Consider the following 25,681-nt stretch of genomic DNA (forward strand, 5'->3'; position numbering starts at 1 on the left):
CCAAGATGAATCACTTTTACTCAACCTGTTCCAGATTTCATTTGACAAAACAGTCATTAAGAATCCCATTACATAAACACGCCCTTCACATCTCTTGTATTTTGGTTTTCCTGGATCTCTTTCATACGATAAAAGGTCCCAGCTGCTCGACTTGAAAAAGAAAATCGCGTTGCTTTTCATTATCCCGATGTGATCTACGTTTCAATGCAGTTTAGGCAACTGACTCAAATTATTCTTTGAGATTTTATGATAGCGTCGATGCATATAAATTGACCATTGGAGTTCCAATTTCAATAAGACAGGTGTCAACATACAAAAATAGCAACATTGAAAACAGCGACGAGAGTGGAATTCTAACCCACGCCCGCAGAGCGCAATGGATTAGTAGTCCATCACCTTAACCTCTCGGCCACCTCGTCACATATGCTGGCATGTGTATGAACATATGAATAAGTGAATTGCGTAAATTATGCTGAACAGTAGATATTTCTCCCTGGTCCAGTGAAATGCTAAATAGCACAGTACGGTCCCAAGACTATGGTCTGACCTCTGGGTTGTGGGGCAACGGCATTCCCACTGTGACACTCTGCTCACAGTGATCTGAACAAAAATGAAGAAAAGACTATGTAATAAAGTCTGTTGAAATCTGTGAATATTTGAAGTCAACGGAATGAAGAACCTGAAAAAGCAGGAGGTGTTCTTTCAAGAAAGAGTTGGATAGAGCTCATAAGGGTAGTGTAATCAAGTGTTGTGCGGATAAGGCAGGAACAGGATACTAATTGAGAATGATCATCCATAATCATAATGAATGGTAGTGCTGGCTGGAAGGGTAGAATGGCCTACTCCTGCACCTATTGTCTATTGTCGATTAAATTGCCTGTAAGGAATTGTTTTCCGGACTGGAGGAGAGTGCATAGTGCTCAATGTCATTATTCAGAACACCTTTCTTCTGCTCAGATATTTTTGACACGCACCTGTGTACAGAACAGACAACTTCAAAATCCGAAATGAGGTTAAACTGACAATTGAATTCAACAATGCAAAAACCTTGATCTGTGTCATTTTCCTGGGCCATGCTACAACAAGTCACTCTATGATCACAGCAACACAGTGAGCAAGTGTGAGAAGGAAAATGAGTGCAGTACCAGAGAGAATGCTGGGAGCAGCAGTTGACACACGGGGAAGTGCATTTCCCACAACAGGAACACTTCCCAAACAACGGACTGAGGTGGAAGAATTCAGAGGGGGTTTACAAATTGGAATTTGATGCCAGAGTCACAATGGAGATCTGTCATTGAGTCTGTTAAAGATGAAATTTTTAAGATTTTTACAGATAAAAAACAAAATAAAATGTACATTGGTTAGTGAAGGCAAATGTTGACATTGTATATTTCAACAATCTACGCATCTTTGCAATGAGCAGCTCACCACTTTCCTCACTCAGGTACAGAACCACTGGTGAAGATGATCGTTACTAGCCATGGAATCAGAGAAACTCAGTTTCCCAAACGTTAAGGTACAACCAGGAATGTGGAGGTAAGCATTAATGTGTTGCTCCTGTGCTGCAGGTGGGCAGTGCACAGTATCTCTGTGCCAGTATAATGGGCTGTGCTCTCCCGAAGTTTTAAATTTGAGCCTCACATGGAGCAGCTTCAATTATTCATTGTCTTGAGGGGTACGGATGGAAGGTGATATTGAGCAAAGCCAAGTTTATTGGAAAATACCCGTGTTAGTGTATTGGCAAACGTCCTTTTCTGGATAATGACTCCTTGATCAACAAACAAGTATTTAAAACGTGAAGAGACAGGTGTGGAGAGAGAGGCAAAGTTGATTTTTCAGCAGATGAATAACGTTTGGTATGTGCACTGCGTTAAATTCCGGGAAAATAGATGCTGAACTGGTTTCATGTTATGCAGTTTGTTACAAACTCACAAAGGTTATTGCAATAATCAAAAGAAAAAAAACACACATAGGACCGTTCGAATTTCGTATTGAATTTAATGTTGGTTTGAGCAGATTTTATCTTCAATAGCGTGCTGCAGAGAAGTACAGCGGGTTAACAACACAAAAGGACAGAATCTTCTTGGTGCATTTCTTAGGTTGAGTTAAGAATGTAGGAAATATACGTAACATCATGTGAATGTGGTCAAATCTTTAAAGTCCAAGTGACGATTCAATTCCTATCATTAGGTTATAACTTCTGTCTGCAGTTATTTTAGGACATCAGCTCCATTTACAGAGTTTCACCTTGAATAATACGCCACACCTTATCAATCCATGAACTTTTTATACTCAATCTTATTCAGTTGTACGTGTTCATGAAATGTCTTTGTGTCTGAACTCAACCAAATTCGAAATTTTTACGCAACCACACTGAATTTCTCTCAATGTAAGACTTTCTCCTTGTATGTTTTTTCAGGTATCTTTTAAAACACTGTGAAATCAGATTCTACACTTTATTTCTGGAAAGTCGTTCGCGATTTGACTAACTCTATTGAGTGGAAGAAACTCTCATCCAAACATTCACTCATGGTTTTTAAGATCTAACTGAAGTTATTGATTCACACGAAAGAAGGGGTTTCCCCGATTTAGTCATTCAACACTCACATTTTGTGAAAATCTCATTTGTTTACCTCAAACTTGCGTGTTTCTGCACCAGCATTTCCAAATCTTGTGAATAAACTCCTTCATTCTTTCTATCATCCCGTTTGTATTCTTTCTGATATCCTTATGTCTCAGTAAACAACGTCATTGGCGTTCTAATATCTTGCTATCCAGGAAACAGAGTCTGTGCCTCTGTACATGTTTTTGGTGGAGCATGAGGACAAGGATTACACACAATGCTCCCACTGAGGGTGACCTACAGATTTCACAGTTACACTATGAACTCTTTGCTTTTTTAAATATGACGCCTCTCTGTATAACCTCCAATAAGGTAAATTATTATCTATCCAGTTCGTGAACATCGTCTCTATGGAGACGAAAATTATCTATCACTTCCTTTATTCTTCCACGAAATGTTCGAAAGGTTGATGAGGTCAGAATCTCTAACTCCCCATGCCCTGAGTGAGTCTCAGCTATTTCTAAAGGCGACTGAAGTTCAAATACTTGATAGTGTGTCTCCAGTCATTCCAGTACAGACTGTTTCTGGACAGCAAATGCCATCACCAAAGGCCACCGTGGATCTGAAATCAACAGTTTTCACAGAGTAATTGTCATAATTAATGTGCATTGTATGTCCATGTTCTTGTTCAACGTGTTCATCATTACATGTGTCCCTGTATTGAATTCTACTGAATGATTAATTTGTGAATGGAGACATTCACTTCACCACTCATTCGATACTCCATGGAACATTGAATAATTTTACTCATATGCTTCCAGAGGACAGTCCTGCCATTACTGGGATAAATCAGTAAACATTCCCCACGTATCCTCGAAGGCAAGGATTTCCTTCTCCAGTTTAGGGGATCATAACAGCACCGAATCCCATGTGTGCGTTCATTAAAACCAAAAGAGTTGCAGTAAGATTTTAAAACTAAGATTTTGCAATCTGCTTGCATTGGTTGTCCCCAAAATTACATTCCGCATTGTGGTATGTTTGTGGATGAAAGCACTTTCTGAATCTTGAGGAATTACATTTCAGTTTTGTCAAAAAGCTGTCATTCGCTGTTCTCTCTTTCCCTTTCAGTTTCCCGTTTAATATCCTGTATTTTCTCAATTTATCTTACATTTTCAACAATTTCAATCAATCTCGCTCCTGATTACCAATCCGCGAGAATGCCACAATTTTGTCAATTTATATGCAGTGCAGCTGTAGGGGGCGGTGGACAAGTGGAAAGGCATTGGTCACGTGAACCAAATAAAAGTAGCGGGCTGGTGGAATCTGGCCATTCTATCGCAGTCATATTTAAAACATTTAACGTAATCTTTAGCCAAATCTTTTGGCAGAAAATAAGAAATCATAAAAGAAAAAATGCTGATGTTGAAAATCAAATAAAAACTGACATTGCTGGAAAATTTCAGGACGTCTTGCAGCATTTGTGGAGAGATGGACTCAGTGGATGTGAAACGTTAACTGTGATTCATCTCCACAGATGGTTCCTGCACACCTGTGATTTTACAGCAATTTCTGTTTTTGTTTCAGATTGGCAGATTTTGTCACAGTTCATGAGGACAGTGCTCTCGAGAATCAAACAGACAGCATGGACCTGCTTGTGTGAAATGAATGAGTAGAGAGTGTTGTACTGGAAAAACACAGCAGGTCAGGCAACATCTGAGGAGCAGGAGAATCGGCGATTTAGGTATAAGCCATTCATCAGAAATTAGGCTTGTGAGTCGGGTTGAGGGACAAAGCTGAAGGCAGATACAAACTCGCAGGCACTTCCTCTGACTGACCCCGATCACAACCCCTCCTCCCATCACCAAACCATCATCTCCCAGACCATCCACAATCACATCACCTCTGGGCATCTCCCATCCACAACCTCCAACCTCATTCTCCGTGAACCGTGCATTCCCCGATTCTACCTCCTTCCTAAGATTCAAAAACCTGACTGACCCAGTCGACCTTTTGTCTCAGCCTGCGCCTGTCCCATCCGAATCATCTCTTTCTACCTCGACACAATCCTATCTCCCCGGGCCCGGATATGCCCACTTATATTCGTGACACCCCTATGCACTTTACCTTCTCCAAGAATTTCGGTTTTCTGGCCCCCAACGCGTCATCTTCACCATGGACATCCAGTCCCTGTACAAATCCATCTGGCATGACAGAAGTCTGCAAGCCTTCCATTTCTTAATCTCACACCATCCCAACCAGTACCTTTCCATCCTCATCCTGAACTAGGCTGAACTAGTCCTCACAATCAACATCTGCTCTTTCCAATCTTCGCACTTTCTCCATCGAAACGGGTAGCCATGGGCAGCCACATAGGACCAAGCTATGCTTGCCTGTTTGTCAGACACATGGAACTGTCCATCTTTCACAGTTACACATACACCATCCTCCACCTGCTCCTCTGCTACATTGATAAATGTATTGGCGCCACTTCGTGCTCCAACTGGGAGGTTCAATAACTCGCCAACTTTACCAATACCTTCCACACGCAACGCAAATTTATCCGGATCATCTTGGAAAATTCCCTCGTCTTCCAGGACCTCTCCGTCACCGCCTCTGGCGACTGACAAATTACAGACATACACTGCAAGCCCACCGACTCCCACAGGTATCTAGACTACATCTTCTCTAACCCTATCTCGTGTAAAAACGACATTCCTTATTCACAATTCCTCCGCCTCCTGTTCCCAGGATGACCAATTACACTCCAGAAAGACCCAGTTGGTGTCTTCTTCTACGATCACAAATTGCCTTCCCATGTGGTTAACAACGCCCTCCAGTGCATCTCTGCCACTTCACACACCACCACCCTTGAACCCCACGCCTCTCAACGCAACAAGGACAGAACCTACTGGTGCTCACCTTCCACCCACCAACCTCCGCATAAAACGCACCATATTTTGCCACTGATGCTACCTCCAAAGAGACACCACCACCAGAAATATATTCTGCAATGCAGCCCTGCCAGCACTCCAAAAAGACCATTCCCTCGACGATCCCGTATTCAGTTTCACAACTCCCCCCACCAGCCCACAACCCTCTCCTGGTACCTTTCACTGCCACCATAGGAAGGGTGAAACTAGCACCCACACCACTCCCCACACCTCCAACCAAGACGCGAAGGAATCATTCCACATCCGTTAGAACTTCACCTGTACAGCTACCAATGTCATCTACTGCATCCTTTGCACCCAGTGTGGTCTCCTCTTCATCAGGGAGACAGGACATCTTCTTGTAGATCATTTCAGAGAACATCTCTGGGACACCCTTACCCACTAACTTCACCAACCCTCTCCTACATGTCAAAGACATGCAGGTCCTGGACCTCCTCCAATACCAAATCTTTACAAGCCAACACCTGGAGGAGCACCGACACACCTTCCGGCTTGGGACCCTAACTGCACACGTGATAAATGTGAATTCGAACAGTTTCCACATTTCCGCTCCCCCAAGCGCAAGCCTTCAGCTCGCCACCGCAGTTTCGACCCATTCCATCACTGTCACTTCTGACGTATTATCTTCTCCCTCCTATTCATCCATTTATTGCTTTCCAGCTATTTACCCTCAACCCCGCACCACATCTATTTATCTCTCAGCCCTGACTCACAAGTCTTATTCCTGATGAGGGCTGAAGCCTGAAACCTGAATTCTCCTGCTCCTCGGATGCTACCTGATCTGATGTGCTTTTCCAGCATCACATTACCAACACGGATCTCCAGCATCTGCAGTCCTAACTTTATGTTTGGAATTATCAAAGATCTTGGAGTGAAGATATCCCTCGATTGCAGTGATCACAGTGTGACTGAGTCTTCCATTTATTTTGGGTGAGGGCAGGCTGGATCTGAGACGAGCGTTTAACATCTAAACAACGGGAATGGGATCAGATAGCGAAGTTAGGGCGGGCTGAAGTGAAGTGGAAAATTCTGTCAGAAGATGGGTCAATACAACTGCCCAACATCACACAGATTGTAAAAGACACACAGAAGGAGTAAAGCCCTTCAGGCACAATGACAGGTAAAGTGGAAGGGAGACAATACACTGCGGTGCAGTGGAATTATTTATGTGAACGGATTTGATATATAAGCTACTTTACATATAGACTGCCCTCACATTGAAAAAAGGAATTTCCTGCAGTGTAACGGCGACATTTGCCTGTGACATCACAATGTTGAGAGACACTGACATCGTTCCTTCTGTAGCAGCGTGGCCTCGTGAAAGCATGATCATTCCATAAACCAGAATTCAATACTTCATGCTCTCCTCTGCGCTGTACAACTTATTTGCTGTTCCTGTAGTCAGATCTCAATCGCTTCTCAGTGTATCTTCTTCTGCTTCCTGCTTCACGAAAACACTTGAAATGTGAACAAATCCACTTTCCACTTTCACCAATATTTTGTAACTCCCGAGTTGGCACAGGTACGAGTGACCGATTGACCTTCTCTAGCGCTCTCACTCTGGTATGATCCGAATGATAAAGTGCACTGTGTCTGATCTGCAGAATGTCCCCACCGGGACGGTGCTGTTTATCCCATCCCCGGGGACTGAGCTGTCTCTATTGGCAGAGTATTCAGCCATTTCTCTCCACTAACAGGCATTATGAGAGGGTGTAAGTGCGCATGTGCTCTGAAGCTTCCTCTCCCGGGCACAGCCAGGTGCAAGAATGCCGCTGGAACTCAGTAACTTTGATTGCGAACTTCTTCCAAATATCATTTATTTGAGAGAGAGAAAAAGATGCTGAGCTGGTAGGAAAGAAAGAAATGCGCTGTGGACTCTCTTCCCTCAGTAAAATACCAGTAAGTGCATTTTTGTGCTGCCTATTTGATGTTCAGAATCAATCTTCGGAGAACAATCCTGCTGAAAGGCTTTTGTTTCAGAGGCGTCGGCTTCTTTGCTGCAATCGGGCATCAGTTAACATCTGAGTCCCAACTCCCAGATGAAGTGACTCCGAATGAAACCCTCACTCGCTGAGAACCAGCCCCACAGCCAGGAGGTGCGGGGCTGCAGGTAGTCCAAAGTGGAAGGGAGGATGAAAAGCTAGCCATTATTTTTGTCCAACAATCACTCTGTCACAGAGACAGGGAGAGGGACGGCAGAGACGTGTGACGTCATTCACTTGCCGATTCAGCCCATTGAGTGCACGGCAAATCTCGATCGCTTGCTTCTCTCTGAGGTTATTCATCATTCGTGGTGCTTGTTCTCATAATAGGAAACTGTGTCTGTGTCGAAATGCTGTCTCCAACATATTGATCCACATATCATTCACGGCTGTTCGTTTCACCGGAGGACCCTGCTGTGTGACACAGGTGGGGAATAACTGCAAGGCGTCATCGGCATGGTGCAAGCCACAACTGATTTCTGTCACTTTCGCCAGTGTATTCCCAGCTCAGGCAAGTGACACGTCATAAGAGACCGACAGAGAACGGCAAAAAATGCTTTCATAACTTCAAACGTGTGTTTCCTCAAATGTATAAATGTGGCGGGTGTATCTATTTCAGATACCATTGAGTGTAAGGACGTAGAAGGCTCATCAATATGTAATGCGAAGAACGGAGCACTGTTATAGCGAAATTCTGGCAGTGGCAGTGCACAAACTGACAGCTGGAATTGTCATCGAGCAAAGGATGCTTTTCATTCATTAATTTTATGGATTATGCGCCTAACACGATCCCTCTGGGCCGCTCTGTTACTGCTGACCACAGCAGTTTCCCGCAGTCTTCAGGTTTTTGTAGCGTACCTTCGAGGATGATGTCAAAAGATATTCACTGTTATTGTGTGATATACTGTGGCACAGATGTGTCCCGGCTATGTCAATATAACCACTCTGTAACTTCCCAAATTCTGCTGTTTTAATTGCAAATTCAATCAGAATCAGAAAATGTGTCACACTGCAGACTGAGGCCATGCAGCCCACCTTCGCTCTGCTGGTTCCACTCAATGAGGAAATGACTGTGCTTTGATTGATTGATCATCACATGGACCTAAGTACAGTGGAAAGCTTTGTTTGCGATTGCTGAAGGCGGATCATAGTAATCAAGGACATGCAGATCACAGCGTGAGAAATGCAAAATTTGACCAGACTCAGGAATTCAGGTTACTACGTATAGGGCGTGCCCTCGGCAAAATCCACATAGGCAAGATCAGCATTATTTCAAGCTAGACAATCCATTTCTCAGAGCAGCAACGGCCGAGAAGATGCGGTTCGTGAACTTGCTTGTGTTTGTATTCAAGCTTTGGAATCTTTATCTGAACTCGATCTCATCGAAATTATATCGTCTCAGTCAAAAATTCGAATACTCATCCGCAAGGTGAACCTGAGGCCTCTCGCATGTATGTCACCTGTCTGAGGCAATATTACACCCGAGACAAACGAGCCAGAATGGCGCCAGACGTGGTAACCATTTATTAGATGAGTTTTTTGGTTAACTAAGGCCATTGCTGCAGTTTCAGAGTGAAAGAATCACAGAGTTTTCAACACAGGTCCTTTCCATTCTGACTCGCTTCTCCCAGGAAGCTGCGCTAGCTGCTTTCACGGAACAGGGCGGTCTTCATTGATAACTGGACGAACTCATCTTCCATTGTCACGCAGTGTTGGTGGAGAGCAGCTTGAACGCGTTCTTCAGCTCCCAATCAAACACGGGTTTGTGGAGCGGGGTAGGGGTCTGGCGGGAGTGGGAAATAGAGAAATTCTGGAACGGTGTAAAAAAGGGAGATCATGCATGCACAAGAAATCATCTTCTTTTCAGAACCCTTATCCAAATAATGCGGTCTGAGACAGATAGAAAATGCAGAACTGTAAGGAAAGACTGAACTTCTCCCCACTATTCGGGAACAGTGTCTGTGCTTCTCGAAGTCACGGGGAGCCTTCTGCTGTCTGAATCAGCATGGGATGTCACTGCAGCGAGTCCCATCGCACACGCAGTTGATGTGTGTACAGTTTTCTACGTTTCCTGCAGTTCAGATCATAGATTCCACAACTCACATCATCCCAGAGTGACAGGGAAGCGAAGGAAACGATTCAGACCATGATCTGAGCACAACCTAGGCATGGATTGGATGTGGGAGAGCGGACAGTCTCGACTGGTTCCAGCATTTACAATCCCACTATGATATTATGTTCACAAGATCTGACCACATGGAAAGAAAGGACACAGTGACAAGATCTATTGAATCAGATTCCGTGCAAAACAGAAGCCGATGGAATGAAAAGAGCCATGAGAGCGGGAATGTAACATTATCTGTGAGGAAGTTGTTTTCCAGAATCGAGGAGCGTGCACAGTGCAGTTCCCAGAGGTAAATATCTGGATAAGTAGAGTGAATCAGCATCGGCTGTTATTGTACTGCATCTATTGTACAATATTTGCAAAAGCACGGGCCTTTTGTAGAAAGGGGACAACTTCAAAATCCTCAATGATGCAAAACACACATATGAGGTGAACAACAAACCAACCGCAGAAACTCGTGATACGTAATGGGGTAAATTCCCCGGCTCAACTTTCGCTCAAATACGCTCTCTGTCAAATTCCTGAGCCTCAGATTCGAACAGTGAATGGTCTATATTAATAAAAACTGGTCGGATCTCACAACTTCAGTATTTAATACGCCCCTATAAGTACGTCTGACAACAGTTATTGATCCCTCACTGTGTTACTTCAGCACGCGTAGAGAAGAAATAAATATAAGAACAACAGTCGCATATGTGGCTGGGATTTGACCCGATGCTGCTGCAGCCAATCGATTCAGTTGTAATTAAAATTGTTTCCACCTTTCCCGTGTCGGTAATAAGATTGCATAGCTTAGTGGTGAGTTTTCATGCGTTGAATTGGACCCCAACATTCTTTCTCAGGTTGAACTTTACTGGGATATAAAGGCATGTTGAAAGACACGGTGGTGTTTACTGGAGGAAAAAGACGTTTGGAGTGGCACGGTCAGAGTTCACTTGATACAAAGTCGATAAAAAACAGACATGACGGTTACTTTGAGATTACATCACTAGAAAAAGAAAGAGCAGATTTAATGGGACGTTGGGATAGATAATGAATCATGCGGGAGAAATCAGGAAAGACTTAGTTGTGCCTGAATGGAGGTTATCCAGCTGATGGGACGTTGGTAAGGGTAAATCTGAGGGGACTTCCTTCGTTTCAGTGAATTGAAACTCGAGGTTGGGGTTTCAGAACAAACGGGGAATGATGAAGAAGTTTGGAGCAGATTTTATTTTTATTCTGAGAATTATTGAAATCGGAGATGAACTTTCAGAAATAAAATCATTTGAGGAGCTAATTACATTATATTTCATAAGGGAGTGAATTTAACAGCGACAGAGATTATGGCCTGCCTGGATGGTGAGGCAAAAGGGGCATATTCTCGAAGTGCATAACATTTATCGGAAAGAAATTGCATAGTATCTGCAACTGAAAATGTTAAGTATGAGAAGAGCTGCTGGCGTTGATAGGTGTTGCAGCTCATTCTACTTGAAATATTATATATTGTAAATACACTGAGCTGTTTGATTCAGCTCTGCATTGAATGGAAGTCGGTTAGCTCAGAGCACTGACTAACTAGTTATTAGAAAAGTTAGACCAGCAGCATGGGATTAATTTTCTCACTGTCTCAGGTTTGCATGAGGATCATCAACTACCCCAGTCTCCCGATCGGTAATACTATGGTGCCTCCAGTGTGTAAGGTTTGGCCTGTAGATGTAAAACATCATTGTCATTGTCATCTGTTGCCTCGAGCATTTGGTCACAATCACTCGGAAGGAGAGTGAGTCCATTTAATACTCACTGATCTCCGCTTGAAAAATCCTCGACCTTATCCCAGTTTGCAACCTCTGCTCCTCCCAACCCCAAAACTACTTGTTATGCCTTTGCCAGATTTACTGACATCATTCAAACTCCCCAAAGAGCTAAATCTAATACTTTTGATTGGATATTGAGCTGTGCATGTTTGCAGGAAATGGAATGACATGAAATAAGTTAACAGACTTTCCCAGAATGTAATGCTGTGCAGGGTGAGCGATCTGAGAAACGTCATTAAGCTAAAATTTCACCTCTGTTTCCCTGTTCACAGATGCAAATTCACGTGCGGAATATTTGCAGCAGTTCAGATAATAATTGATAGAAATGTGAAACTGGTGTTTTCAAATACATGCTACTTTACTCAACATTGATTTCAACTGCGTTTTAGTATGATGCACTAATAATCCCTTGTCAATGACAGTAACAGGATCTTTGGATAAACATTGAACTTACAACAGTGACATCTACCGCACCTTTAAGTGGCAGGCGCTAAACAATTGCGCGACTGAAGCCGCAGACAGCAAGCTGGTCACATGCCGTACTCATACCTTTGGAACTTTAACTCAACTGCTCTACTTTTGCTGTGGTTCTGAATTTAAAGCTAACGCAGACGAGGTGAAACTGACATGGACCTGTGATTATTAAAGCATCAGGTTCAGGAAGGGGACACATAAAAATATGCCAAATAGAATTCATTGAAAAATGGGTTTCTGTTGCTTCCTGCGATGTTTACAGACAATGTTACTTTGCCGTTGTCGCCAGGCCTTTCCTTGGATCAGCTTCAATTCAAATCAATAAAACTTCTGAATGTTCATACTGGTAACATGAAGCACACTGCATTCATCAACAATCTTCACCATTCCTACATCCATGAACACGTTGCATGGTTTCCATTAATACTGAAGATGGATACTGAAGAGTGTGATACAAGAATAAATTCAATTCCAGTTTAAATTGTAAAGTAGGAAGAATGAACAGTAAGACACAGAATGTCAGAAATTCATGTACATCTCCCTGTCCAGAACTGCAGCAAAACAGAGGGGTAATCTGTCCCCGAATGCCCACGTTTGCTTGCTCCATGTGTCCAGTTGGAAACCGGTGGGAAGGAGCATGCAGTCTGACAGAGCGCCTGGGGGAATCCTCGATTGCGTGATCTAAAGTTACAATAGGAGCTCTCCATTCTGGCTGTGAGAGCGGTGGGGTGAATGGGAGGACCTTGATATTCCGTGGTGTAGATCCACACTTCAACATGTTATTGTTGAAAGCCCTCTGTCAGAAACAGCACTGACAGAGAGTAACAGGAGGACGCTATTCCAAACACCGGTAATACTCCGCCATTTAACATCGTTATGACTGACCAAATACATCGATATCTTTCCCCGATCCATCCACAGCAGCATGTCGCTCAAAGGGAAAAAGACATTTAAGCAATCGATGATGCCTGTGCAACTATTGGAGGGGAATGTGTTTAGATTCAGTGGGTTTCTGCACCAAGTTTGTAGGTTTCCTGTGTTAGCAGTTGATTCTGGTCTGATCATGCTTCAAATGATATGATTCTGTCAAAACTCACCAACAAGGTGGTAAGGAATTTTCTGTGTTAAACAGCAATTTCGAGAACCCCAGACGACGGGAATTAACGATGAATCAGCAGAATAATAATTGAATCAGCTGAAATCTGAACTCCGATTCTGGTGGAACTCAAAACAACAAACTTTCTATCGCAACGTTAACAAGGCTGTAGAAATCTAACGCGCTTTTCATTGCACCACCGAGCCGCGCTAGCCACAGTTTCACTGTACTCAAAGTTGTGGTTGTCATCGAGAACATATAAGAAATCTCCAGGGGAGTTCTTCAATGAGATCTTTTATTTGCAGACAAAAAACCGTGACACTCAGAAAGCAATTTCTTGAACGACCCCGAGACTCAGGATTCGTGGCTCTTTACTCCTTTTCTTTTATTATAATTTTGTTAGCTTACCTGGATGCCCAACTGTGTTAGTCAGAATTATTTCACTCCTTCTATCCAATAAACCACTATCGCTCTACTTCTGCCAATAGGATTTTTCTATTGTCACGATTATATATTTTACTGCCACCTCTGCTGCAATGATCTTACAGCCCAGACTAACCTGTCACGATTAGATTTTTCGCTACCCCATCTACCACAATGTTTTCCTGTCCCAAGCTGATTAAATATTTAATGTCTTATTTTTCTGCTACAAGGGTTTCAAGCAGACTGACGCTACTAACTATCAATTAAATACTTAAAGTCAAGTCCTAAAGATTTATTGTCACGACTTGTCACAACCTGCAATGATGATATTTAGCTGGCAAGGCTGACAGTATTAATTGCTATTATCTCAGCCTGTCACAGTAACCATTCAGCCCCAGTCTGACTCTGCTAATTGGTGGAGGAGCATTCCACTGTGCTTATCCCATCCAGCCACAGTGGCCCCATCCTGCCACAGTGACCTTTTGACTCGTATAGTATTCCACAGACCTCTTGTAACAGATCGACAGTAGTATCCATGCTTTTACCCTTCCCATGCTTTCATGCTCGGTATTTGCCACATGGTGTTCAGACCTTTGATCAGATATCTGTTTGTCTTCGCCCCATTTTCCAGTACCTGGTCCTTATCCATGTGTGCTCCAGCTTCTCAAGTATTCGGCTAAATACTCCTGAAGTGTTTTGATGACTCATAGCTTTACCACACGTTCAAACAGTGAGTTCCAATTCTAAAACACTCTCAGAATGAAAATGGTCTTCCTATATCTCCTCTGATTATCCTCCCCTTGCATTTAACGTCGATCTATGGTTGTAAACATTTTCCATAAGAAATTTCTTCCTATAACACGTATCTATCCCCTTACTCTACACCTACAACTCTTCCTCAATCACACTTCTCCTGTCTCAGATCAAGAGCCTGAGCTAAGCTAATTTATCTTCCCCATGACGAGATTGTAGTGCTGGAAAAGTACAGCCGATCAGGCAGCGTCCGAGGAGCAGGCGAACCGACGCTTCTGGCATAACCTTTCATCAGGAATTAGACGTGTAGGTGGGGGCGGAGAGATGAATGGGCGGCAGTTGGGGTTGGGTGGAAGGTAGCTGGAAAAGCGCTAATTGGATGGGGGCGAGGGAGAAAGTGATAAGTCAGAGGGGGAAAAGATTAATAGGTCCGGAGGGTGGTGCCGAGTTGGATGCTTCGGACTGTGATAATGTGAGGGGAGGGGATTGAGGAAGATGTTGAAATCCACATTTATCCCGTACGATTGCAGGGTCCCAAGGCAGGATATGGAGTATTTTTTTTCCACGCAGCAACGGTTTGGTGGTGGCTTATGCCCGAAACGTCCATTGTTCTGTTCTGGAAACCACATTTCAGGGGAGATGTGAAATACCAAAGACTAAAAAAAGGACAAAAAAACTTATAGAATCAGAGTAAATGGAAATAGACGCAATGCAGACAGAAACCATTTGGCCAATTGAGTCTGCTCTATGCCGTAGAAGAGATTCACACTCCCTCACCCTATCTTTCTAAACCCGCATTATTGATCCACCTACAAAAATAGAAATGAGTTCAAAAGCTCAGCGTGTCAGGCAACATCGTTGGAGAGAAATCAGAGTTAACATTGCGAATCAAAAACTGTTCCAAGGAATGGTCTGTTGATCCCAAATGGTCATTCGGTTTCCCTGAGCTGCGATTCCTACTTTTGTCTTTGATTTTGTCTTTGATTATACAGTCCATTCAGGTTTTGTTTGCCATCTCCCTGAAGTGCACATCTTTGGACAGTGAGAAGGAATTGGAGCAGCCGGAAGAAACCCACACGGAGGAGAAGAGAAAAGGAGCGTGCAAATTCCACACAGTCAGTCACATAATTCTGGAATCGAATGCAGGTTTCTGGCCTGTTAGCCCTCTCAAGCTGCAAGCGCCCGACCCGGATGCGAAATGAACCCAATCTCACGCAGTGACAGGCAGTGGTATTGCCCTGGAGTTCAATGCAAAAAGAAGTCTATGTATCAGTACTGGAAATCTATAATTGATTAACTATCCAAACTCTTTTTATAAATCACTTGATCGACAGCCTTGTACATCTTGTCGTCAAAAATTAACATCGGAATACTTCTAAAAGATATGAGGATTTCTGCCTCTCCAACCTTTGCATGCACTGAGTTCCAGATTTCAACCACCCGCCGTTTCAAAACGAATATCTGCGCATTCACTCAAAACTTTCTTCCTCTGTTCTTAAATCTATTACCCCGTGAGTGATCTCTCCATTATGGGTAAACTTTAGTTTCAGTCTACACGATCCGTATCTTTGATTATTTTGTATATCTCAATCATGTCTCCTCTCGATCTCTTCTGCTCTAAGTCTATCCAGTCTATCCAATCTCTCTTCATAACAGGAGCTCTTCTACTCAGACTATGTCCTGGTAAAATTCCCCTACATCATTTCCAGTGCTAATGTGATTGCAGAACTGCACACCATAGTCTAGATAGAGCCGAATGAGCAAGTGAAATAAATGATGTTGCAATCCGCAGAAAGAGGTCGTTTTGAAAAAAAGTTTCTTTTCCTCAGTGCTGCCCTGTGTTCTTTTCCTGAGCCTCAAGTTCCAATAATATCTGATCCATGCCAGTAAAAGGTGCTACTTGAACATTGATCTCAAAACCACGGTATCGAAATGGATTGACTGCTCTGAAGGTCGCAATGGTATGATTGAGGCATGTTCACCCAGCAACAGGGAGCGCAGCAACACAGACTGAACAGGGTTCAATTTGAAAATGATTGTAATGGAAATGGGAGGGGGAACTTAAAGGAGGTCAGTGATTGTGAGAGGGAGAGAAGTCTCCAAGAATGGGTGAGTCTGAATTCTGACATTTATCTCAGAGAGATGTGTGAGAGAGGGGTTTGATGAAAAAATCATAATGTCAGAGAAAGTTTTCATGTCAAATCAATTAATTCATTTCTGTGTTTCTTTGGCATGTACCACAAGGAGTTAAAATGGGTAGAACATTACATGCCGTAACTCGGATTCAATCGAGGTTCCTGCGGCCACAACGCACAACACTGAACATTATACGATCCCTGGGCCATGCAGAGATGCGTGTTTGAAAAGAGCAGTAACGACAGTGACATAGAGCATGTTAGGAAGAATGCAGAGACACAACAGGACTATTTGGCGAGCAATAATAGACATGTGGGAACTCAGAATTGGCTGTATATTCAAATTGGATATTTCAAGAGGCTGAGTATGTTCCATCGAGCACTGCATGTTGAAGAGTGAGGGTGATAGATTTTTACAAAACATCAAATTCTCAAGGGATACTGCAGGATATTGTTGAAATGTATGTTCCAACAGTAATGAGGTTTCACGATTGTTGCCACACGAGTTTCCCCACACAAGGAAGTACCCATTTCTACAGTGGATCACATAATCCCAATTCCTCCACCCAGACTCAATTGTGCAGTTGCAAAGATCAAACGGGAAATTGGGATGGAAATGAGCACATGAAGCTACTGTGTCGCACCAGTGATGCGATCGGTGAGCACATGGTCCTTTTATGATGATACAGAGGCGCATGAAATTCCGAGGCTGGGAGTTCTCCTGGTCAAAGGCGGGGAGGAAGGGCATATTTGTCTCCGGTTATTAGATTATTAAGGTACAACAGCAGCATTAACCCGCACTGCCGATTGTCTCAGTGGAAGCGTGCTGCAGCCTTAAGCGAGAGGTCGATGTATTGCAAGCATTCAGTGCAATTTTCCTTTACAATGCACTGTTTGGTTATTTTGATAGGTAAGAACTGTTTTTTCATCACATCATCCTCTTGCTCCCAGCAAACACTCCAGTACAGCGTACATCAGTTTCATTCCAACACAGCCACATGTCATATTCTCACTCCCTCTGAGATGATTGGAATTGCCAATGTCATTCTCTGAGATGGAGCAATGTAGCATTGAGATGGTAGTGTAGTGAACAAAGAAGAATAAAGAACACAGAACATTTATGGCCCAGGAACAGGCCTTTTGGACCTCCCAGCCTGGGATGAACAAAATCAACTGTCTAAACCAATCACCCAATTCCTAAGCACCTGTTTCCATCTGCTCCCCACTTACTCACGCATCTATTAAGGCGCACCTTGAATGAAACGACCGTGCCTGCCTGTACTACCTCTGCTGGAAACGTGTTCCAGCACCTACCACCCTCTGTGCTAAATACTTTCTACATCTATCTTCCTTAAACGTTTCACCTCTCAATTTGAATGTGAGACCTCTCATTATTGAATCCCTTACCTGGGGAAAAAGCATCTCTATACACCCGGTCTTTACCCTGCAAGATGTTGTAGACCTCAATCAGGACCCCTCAATCTCTTTTTATTCACTGAAAACAATCATAAACTTCTTAGCCTCTCTTCACAGCAAACATCTTCCATACCAGCAACATCCTCGTAAACCTTCTCTACACCCTTTCGTAAACGTCCACATCAACTGCGTAACTTGACGACCAGAACTGTGCAGTGTTCCTAAACGCGGCCGAACCAAAATCTTCTACAATTTTTGCATGACCTGCCAGCTCTTACATTCAAAGCCCGGTCCTCTGACGACAAGCATGCCATTTGCTTTCTTGATCGCTCTGTCGACCTGTGCCACCATCGTCATGGTACAAAGGACCTGAACTCCCAGATCTCTCCGCTCATCAAATTTCTCCAAGGCTGTTCCGTTTACTGTGTCGTTGGTTCAAGAATTAGGCTTCCCAAAATGCATCACTTCACATTTGCCTCGATTGAACTCCGTCTGCCACTTCTCCGCTCTACTCTCCCGTCTATCTATATTATTCTCTATTCTTTGACGACCCCTATGCTTTCTGCTACTCACCAATCTTCGTGTCAAATGCAAATGTAGTGGCGATATATTGGGCTAACAACACTTGGAGACTGGAACATGGCAGCTGCTGGTATTTAAATCGATGAATAAAATTTGGAATAATAACCCCGATCATAGGAACAGAGGCAAAAGGTTTGAATTAGCTGAAAGCCCATTCATTCGTGTCCCTTGGAAAGGGGAATTTGCCATTCTTAATGAGACCTGCCAACATAGGACTCCAGACTCACAACAGTGCTTTTCAACGATAGAATCCCTCTGACTCAATTCAAGGTGAATGAAGAATGCACAACAAATAATGTTCAGACCATGATGGCCACACTCCGTGGGAGAATAAAGAAGAAGAAAAAAAATACACGGATGACGGGGAAAATTGGGAGTCATCTCTGCGTGGACTCAAATTCAACTGATTATCCAATCTAAATAGACACATGGATACACACACCGCCAAGATGTCAGGTCCATAGGGGGACTTCGGGAAAGGATTCAATTACCCGCTGAAGTGTAAACCTACGTGCCCAGGCACAATGTGGACAGGTCATTCACCACTCCCATGTGTGAGAAGGGATCACTCAGGAGGCCAACTGGCAGAGTCACCAGCATGTTGACAAATGACATCAGGGGTCCGATTGTGCTGTAATTGCAGGTGTTCATCACATCCAGCAATGAACCATGTTTGGACGCTTGTTTCCAGTGGAGTTCCACTGTTTCGTGACAGAGATCAACGATTCAGACTTAGTTGTAGGAGTCATGATTTAGAAATTTGCAGTGGATGCAACAATTGGTCGTGTATTTGACTATGATGAATAATGTCAGGGCCTGCAGAGATGTATCAATCAGGTGGAAAATAAAACCGGCGAATGGAATTGAATCCAGACCAATAAGTGGTAACGAATTTGGGGAGTTGAAACAATAACAGTGAGGATTCTGAGTGGAGAACAGAACAAACAGGAACAAAGGGATCTTGGAGTGGATATTCACAGATCACTGAAGATTTTTGGACAGGGAGCTCAGATGGTCGAGAGTATTTTTGGATATTTTCTGTTGTTGACCCTCGGTTGTGGGTGATATTCGATCTTTAGCAACCGCCAGTTTAGGAAACAACTAATAGAATGAGCACAAGTCTGGTCAATGCAATAATTAACATTTTAAAATTTGTAAGACAAAGGATGGAGGGCTGAAGTATACCACTTTGACGATCAAGACAGCTTCATCACTCAATGGATTTACCACTGATACATCTTCAAGTCATGCCGGTATGTGCCTTGGCGGGTAACTTGCAAATGGTCGCGCTTCAGTGCATCTTCAACCTTGTCCTTATAGTCAGCACAGTTTTTGAGCTTTGAATGTTCTGTCAACACAGCCTGGATGACTTACTCCATACATCTTGGAGGTGGTGCACTCTACTGCAATCGTGCCTTAGCAGTGAGGGTAATAAACATTCAGGTGTTGAACGTGGTACAGTTAAGTGACTGCATTGTCGCGGACGAGGTCCAGTTCCTTCAGTGGTATTGAAGCTTCACACATCCAGGCAAATGAAGCGAGTTCTGTTACACATCTAATTTGTGCCTAACAAATGATGCAGACTTCACGGAGACATGAGTGGTGTTAATTATCAACCAGAGTCGACTGACGGACATTTTTTTGTAGTCAACTTCTTTATTTGGGCGGTCAGGTAACATTTCTCCTAAATATTAGCTCCGAGGGCGATTACACGGAGGACTTCAGTTACAACGAAGTCATTGAATGTCAATAGAATATGATTAGATTCTCATTTGTCAAAGTTATCATTACTGTATTTGGTCCATGTGTGGACTAATCCGATTCCAATCGCTATCTGATTTCAAGTTCCAGTTCCCGTGCTGTAAGGGACAGCAGAGATTTACGAGGATGTTGTCAACTTTGGATAAAATGGAGCTTCTTGGAATGATTGGTCAGGCTTGGATTATTCTCCTTGAAACAAAGCCGTGGGATCTTGACAGGGTAGATATAGGCAGGTGGTTTGGCCTATGCTCTGATGAGAGCACCACAGGACATAATCTCAGAATGAGATATCGCCCATTTAATTCAGAAATGAAGAGTAATTTCCATGCTCAAAGAATCTGTGGGGTTTTTTTTTGGCAACCGAAGTAGAGGCGAAGTTGTTGGGTATTTTCAAACTGTGTCAGGTATTTAATCAGAAAGATGATGAAGTTTGTCGAGGTAAGTGAGCAGAATGGAGTTGAAGATTATCAGATCAACCATGAGTTCGTTGTATGGTGGGGCAGACTCGGTGGGCTGAATGGCATGCATTCATTTTGTTTAACATTTGATCTAACGCTAAATTTTATTCATAAATTGAGAATTGTGAGTGGATGGGATGAAGTGATAGAAAAGGTTTATCAAACAGATCAGGAACGAAGCTCATAAGCTCATGAAGAAGAAATGTGCTGTGACACTCTGCACAGCACAGGTAGCTGTTTACAGAAGCTGTGACTGCTGAAGAAAATTGGCTGACCTTGTACAGTTAGCAAGTCACTCATCACGCTGCATGTGGAAGAAAGAAAGGTTAGTTTCATTGGAGCAGTTTGCTGCGGTTCCAATTCCGAGTGACTGTTTGAAATACTGATCAAATCATTGTGTGGACTGTTAGGTTAAAATAATCATGAGCAATCCCATTGCATACACTTGTGCTCCAGATCACTTGTTAGTTATTTCTCTTTCTGTCGATGTAAATTCATAGAAAGACAAGATGGAAAGAGGTGCATAAAGAAAAAAATGTGTTCCCTCTAATTACACCAACTTAATTTACAACCGAATAGAACATCTGCTCTCATTTTTTATTTCAACTTTTATGTGGTGTTGATTGTTCGTGAGTCTCCCGTACAGTGAAGCACAAGAACAAAATTCTCGATCCAGTGTATGGTGTGAGATGCAATGTAAAAATGCAGCAGTGGTTTGTGGAATTAGCAACCAAAATGTGACTCGAACCCATGAATGCGGAGCACGGTGGTATAATAATCCATCACCGTAATCTCTCGGTCTCCTCAGCACGTTTTGGAAATGGGTAACATGTGACCTCATCAAAGTAACATGTGGTGAAAGTCGTGGTTGAGAAATGTCTTGAGCTAAATTGAATCCAAACCATTGTGTTTCTGCTTTCACCAGAATTACAATAACAGCAAAATCCAAGAAGTAGCCATGCTCAGAATGAAACAGTGAACAATAATTCCCCGTCATATTCACACCCACATTTTGCCTTCACTCATATTTTCTTCAGTGACGTTCTCTCTCACATGAAGAAGTAGCTATGGCGAGTGATATAAATGTGATGTTGTGGTTCAATAGCCGTTCTCATATGGCTTAACTGAATTACGTTAAACCACAAGGAAAGCTTTTTTGTTCGTTTCATTTTATTAAGTGAACTGAAAGTCACACAGTTCATTGTAATAATCGGAAGTGCATTAGATTTATCTCATTGGAACGATTAATGATATATGCAAATTTGTTCCGAATTTATTTCAGCTGAAAGAAAATACTGCCATTTATGCTGATCAACTCCAACAGTTTGTTAAAAGGCAGTTTCGATCCCCGCTATATTGATGTTCAAAACACAACTGCGGTGTGGGAATGTGCTGAATATTTAAAGTGTCTGTCCTGTCATAGTCATGTTCTCCTCCCGCGCAGAAAATCGCAAGCAGCTTGAATGTTGCTTTGTTTTCCAGGCAAGTTCAGTTTTTACTGGAACGGAATGGAGACTTTTATTTCATCGCTGTTGTGAAACAAAGTCCTGCGGTGACTCGATTCCTCGTTGTTTGGTTTTCTGGCCAATGGGAAAATCTTTCCAATGCATATGTTATTGAATTTCTCCCATTTCCTCACCGATTACCATTGCAATTTTCTGAGCGCAATAGCCTCCTCCGCTCCCTCTGGTAGCTCATTCCATGCACCCATAACCTTGTGTGTGGGAAATGTGCCTCGGGGTCCTTTGTCAATTTCAGACCACTCACCTTAAACCTATGCTCTCGAGTTTCCAACTCACCCTAGCTTGGGTAAAACACGTTAATGCTCAGTTCACAACACTTCCATAAAATCATGTCGTATCCGTTATGCTGCCGGGAAGGTTGTCCCAGCCTATTCCACTTCACTCTACAGTCCAAACATTGACGACATCCTTGTCTATATTTTGTCACCAATTTCACGTCCCTCTTTTTTTTAACTTTTTCAAGATGTCAATTACCCTGGATAACAACGAGCTATTGGAAAAAGAAAGGTGAAACGTAGAATGGCTTCAACTTTCAGTGCTGGATGCCACAGAGCCGCAGTAGACCCAGCTGAGGCTTGTTTCTGTAGTGTAGTGGTCATCACGTTCGCCTCACACGCGACAAGTCCCCAGTTCGAAACTAGGCAGAAACTGCTTCATTCTTCATTTGTAGCCTTTTACACGGACGTAAACGGAGCTTTCTTGCTTGATCTCCCATCTGCAAACCTGCCTTCGAAATTGCTCGAACAAATCTGTACTCTTTGTGAAATGTGATGCAATTCCATTTAATTAGTGAGTAAAGCATTGTAAAGGTTTTCTTCAACCTGGTTCTGATCATAAGTCATTCTGTTTGAGAGTGTAGTTACCGCGTTCTGATCCCTTCCACGAAAAACTGTCCCGCGTTTGCATTCCTTGCGCAGGCGGACCGGTTCAAAGACAGGGAATAAGCTGATGCGCTGGTGTCACAGTACACCACTGATTCCTGAACTAGTCTGTCTGTCAAATGTACACCAAAGTCGTCTCTGCAAGGCCTCATTTGGAAGCTCTCTGTCATTATTCAACGTACGAGAATTGGCAGCAGAGGTGCTGAATCATGGTTTGGAGCAGTTCGCACGTTAGTGACTCATTCAATCAGCAACAGCAATGAAAGAAATTGCACTCTCAGAGGAACCTCTGGACTTGTGATTTCATAGCGTCGCTAGTATTAAGGTGAGCCCCGAGATCTAAGCCATGTTGGAACTGAAACGGAGGAATTGACAGAGAGGCTGCAGAATAACATCGAAAACTTTTGGTTTTCTTTAAATCACTGACGAGCAGGAAACTCGGGAGGGCGAGTGGGAAAGTGAGGCAGTTGCAGCTCTGATGAAACTCCTTCATTGTAAGTCACCCAGCAACAAGAGACGTGAAGGTGACTCAGGCGTGAGAGCTCTTCACATCGAGAACAAAAAGCACTCAAGGGCAGTTAGCACCTCTCCCGGAGTGGGGGTGGGGTGAGATAATTACCTTTTGACTTCAGTTACTATGTTCACAAACTGCCTTTTAAATTGAGGTGAACAGAAACTGCATTTCTAATAAGCACCATGGAATTTAGCAAGATTTATTGAGTCGCTTCTCGTCGATTCCCACACAGGTTTCCAAGTCAGTCGGTATCGATGTGGCTCATGTCCAGGTGTGAATATCCCTGCAGCCAATTGCACGGTTAAGGTAAAAGGCAAGGAAAGTGGCATCTCGTACTGGCCCCGAGGTCAGAGCATCCTCACAATGTGATCTGTCGTTCTCGAATTGTAATGCTACCTCCGGTATTAGGTGGAAAACATTCTTTTGGACTCTTATCCTGCAGAACAGACACAGTGACTGAAAATATAGTGCACGGTATGATGTGGAACACGGCCTGCTCAGCTTTGTGCATTTTCCCTGCAGTGCGGTGTGTTTTGTTTTCCGTGTAAACGTGAAAGTTGTCCTGTTTCGAGCAATCGGTGAAATCATTCAGCAAAGCAAGAATCGAAATTGAAGTAATGTCAAGCAGCTCATGGTGATTTGACCAAATCATAACCGAACATATATTCTCACGCAGTCAAAGATACATTTCTGGCTGAAAAGAGTCTGAGAAGATAGACTCAGCTTACCATTGATTTTTGTCCGGATTGATGGGCTTTCGTTATCTGCTGCGAAATAGACATTGTAGCAGGGCACATCCCAGCAGCTGTGCGAGTCGGAGAGGGACGATGGAAAACTTTTCATGTGACTTTGCATGTGTGGTTATGCAGGAGCACAATTCGAAATGCAAGAAAATGGATGGGCTGGCTGTCTGGTAGTGTGGCCGAGGGGTCTAAGGCGCTAGATCCCGGTCCCCCTTTCGAAAGGGGAGTGGATTCGAATCCCACCCCTGCCATTTCGGCTGATCAATTCCACCGCCGCAGCACTGTTAAAATGCTGCTCCGATCCCAGCTGCATCGGTGCTTCAGCGGTCAAGGCTCCCTGCTGTCATGATGTTGCTAGCCTCCCCAGCAGAAAATGGCAAACAGCTTAGCGATTAGTTTACATTCCAGGCAAGTGGAGTTTTTACTGGAACCGAATGGAGACTGTTATGTCATCGCTGTTGTGAAACAAAGTCCTGCGGTGAGTCGATTCATCGCTATTTGGCTTTCTGGCGAATGGGAAAATCTTTCCAATGCATATGTTATTGAATTTCTCCCATTTCCTGCATTTTCGTCCTGGAGACACCGGAAGGGAAATACATTACGAGTTAACAGGGGTTCTGAGTAACTTGCAGCAGCAAAAATCCTCAACTGAGGATCTGGGAAAGTTTCACGAAGTATGGTCAGTCGGAGCAAAAGTAAGGAAGTCGTTCGTTTCTGCAGTGTTTCACAATACTACCTTTCCCGTGAGCAGTCGAACAGACTAAATGATTGTGCTACAGACTGCGACGGCAAGCTCCGCTGAAAAGTAATCCTTTAAAACCGACGTAAGCAACACAAGGTTATTGGGGTACACCGCGTGGAAACAGATACTTCGGTGTATCTCATCCATGCTCACCACATCACCAAAATTAAACAAGTCCCGTTCCACAGCATTTGGCCTCAATCCCTCTAAACCCATCCTATCCAGAAACTCATCCGATTACTATTGCAATTTTCTGAGTGCAATAGCCTCCTCCACTCCCTCTGGTAGCTCATTCCATACACGCACAACCTTGTGTGTGGGAAATGTGCCTCGGGGTCCTTTGTCAATTTCAGACCCCTCAACTTAAACCTATGCTCTCGAGTTTCCAACTCACCGTAGCTTGGGTAAAACACATAATTACTCAGTTTACAACCCTTCCATAAAATCATGTCGCAGCCGTTATGCTGCCGGGAAAGTTGTCCCAGCCTATTACACCTCACTCTACAGTCCAAACATTGACGACATCTTTGTTTATATTTTGTCACCAATTTCACGTCTATTTTTTTTAACTTTTTCAAGATGTCAATTACCCTGGATAACAACGAGCTATTGGAAAAAGAAAGGTGAAACGCAGAATGGCTTCAACTTTCAGTGCTGGATGCCACAGAGCCGCAGCGCAGCTGGCTGAGGCTTGTTTCTGTAGTGTAATGGTCATCACGTTCGCCTCACACGCGAACCGTCCCCAGTTTGAAACTGGGCAGAAACT

The 25,681-nt window shown here is 43.3% G+C and overlaps 2 non-coding genes across 2 annotated transcripts; one reads left to right on the forward strand and one right to left on the reverse strand.

Moving 5' to 3' along the window:
- Window positions 1–337: 337 nt before the first annotated feature.
- Window positions 338–419, reverse strand: trnas-acu (transfer RNA serine (anticodon ACU)). Its single transcript has one exon. It is a non-coding gene; the product is annotated as a tRNA-Ser (tRNA).
- A 25,189-nt stretch (window positions 420–25,608) lies between these two features.
- trnav-cac (transfer RNA valine (anticodon CAC)) lies at window positions 25,609–25,681 on the forward strand. Its single transcript has one exon. It is a non-coding gene; the product is annotated as a tRNA-Val (tRNA).

This window comes from Hemiscyllium ocellatum, unplaced genomic scaffold (genome assembly GCF_020745735.1).
Source record: "Hemiscyllium ocellatum isolate sHemOce1 unplaced genomic scaffold, sHemOce1.pat.X.cur. scaffold_342_pat_ctg1, whole genome shotgun sequence".
Lineage (NCBI taxonomy): Eukaryota > Metazoa > Chordata > Chondrichthyes > Orectolobiformes > Hemiscylliidae > Hemiscyllium > Hemiscyllium ocellatum.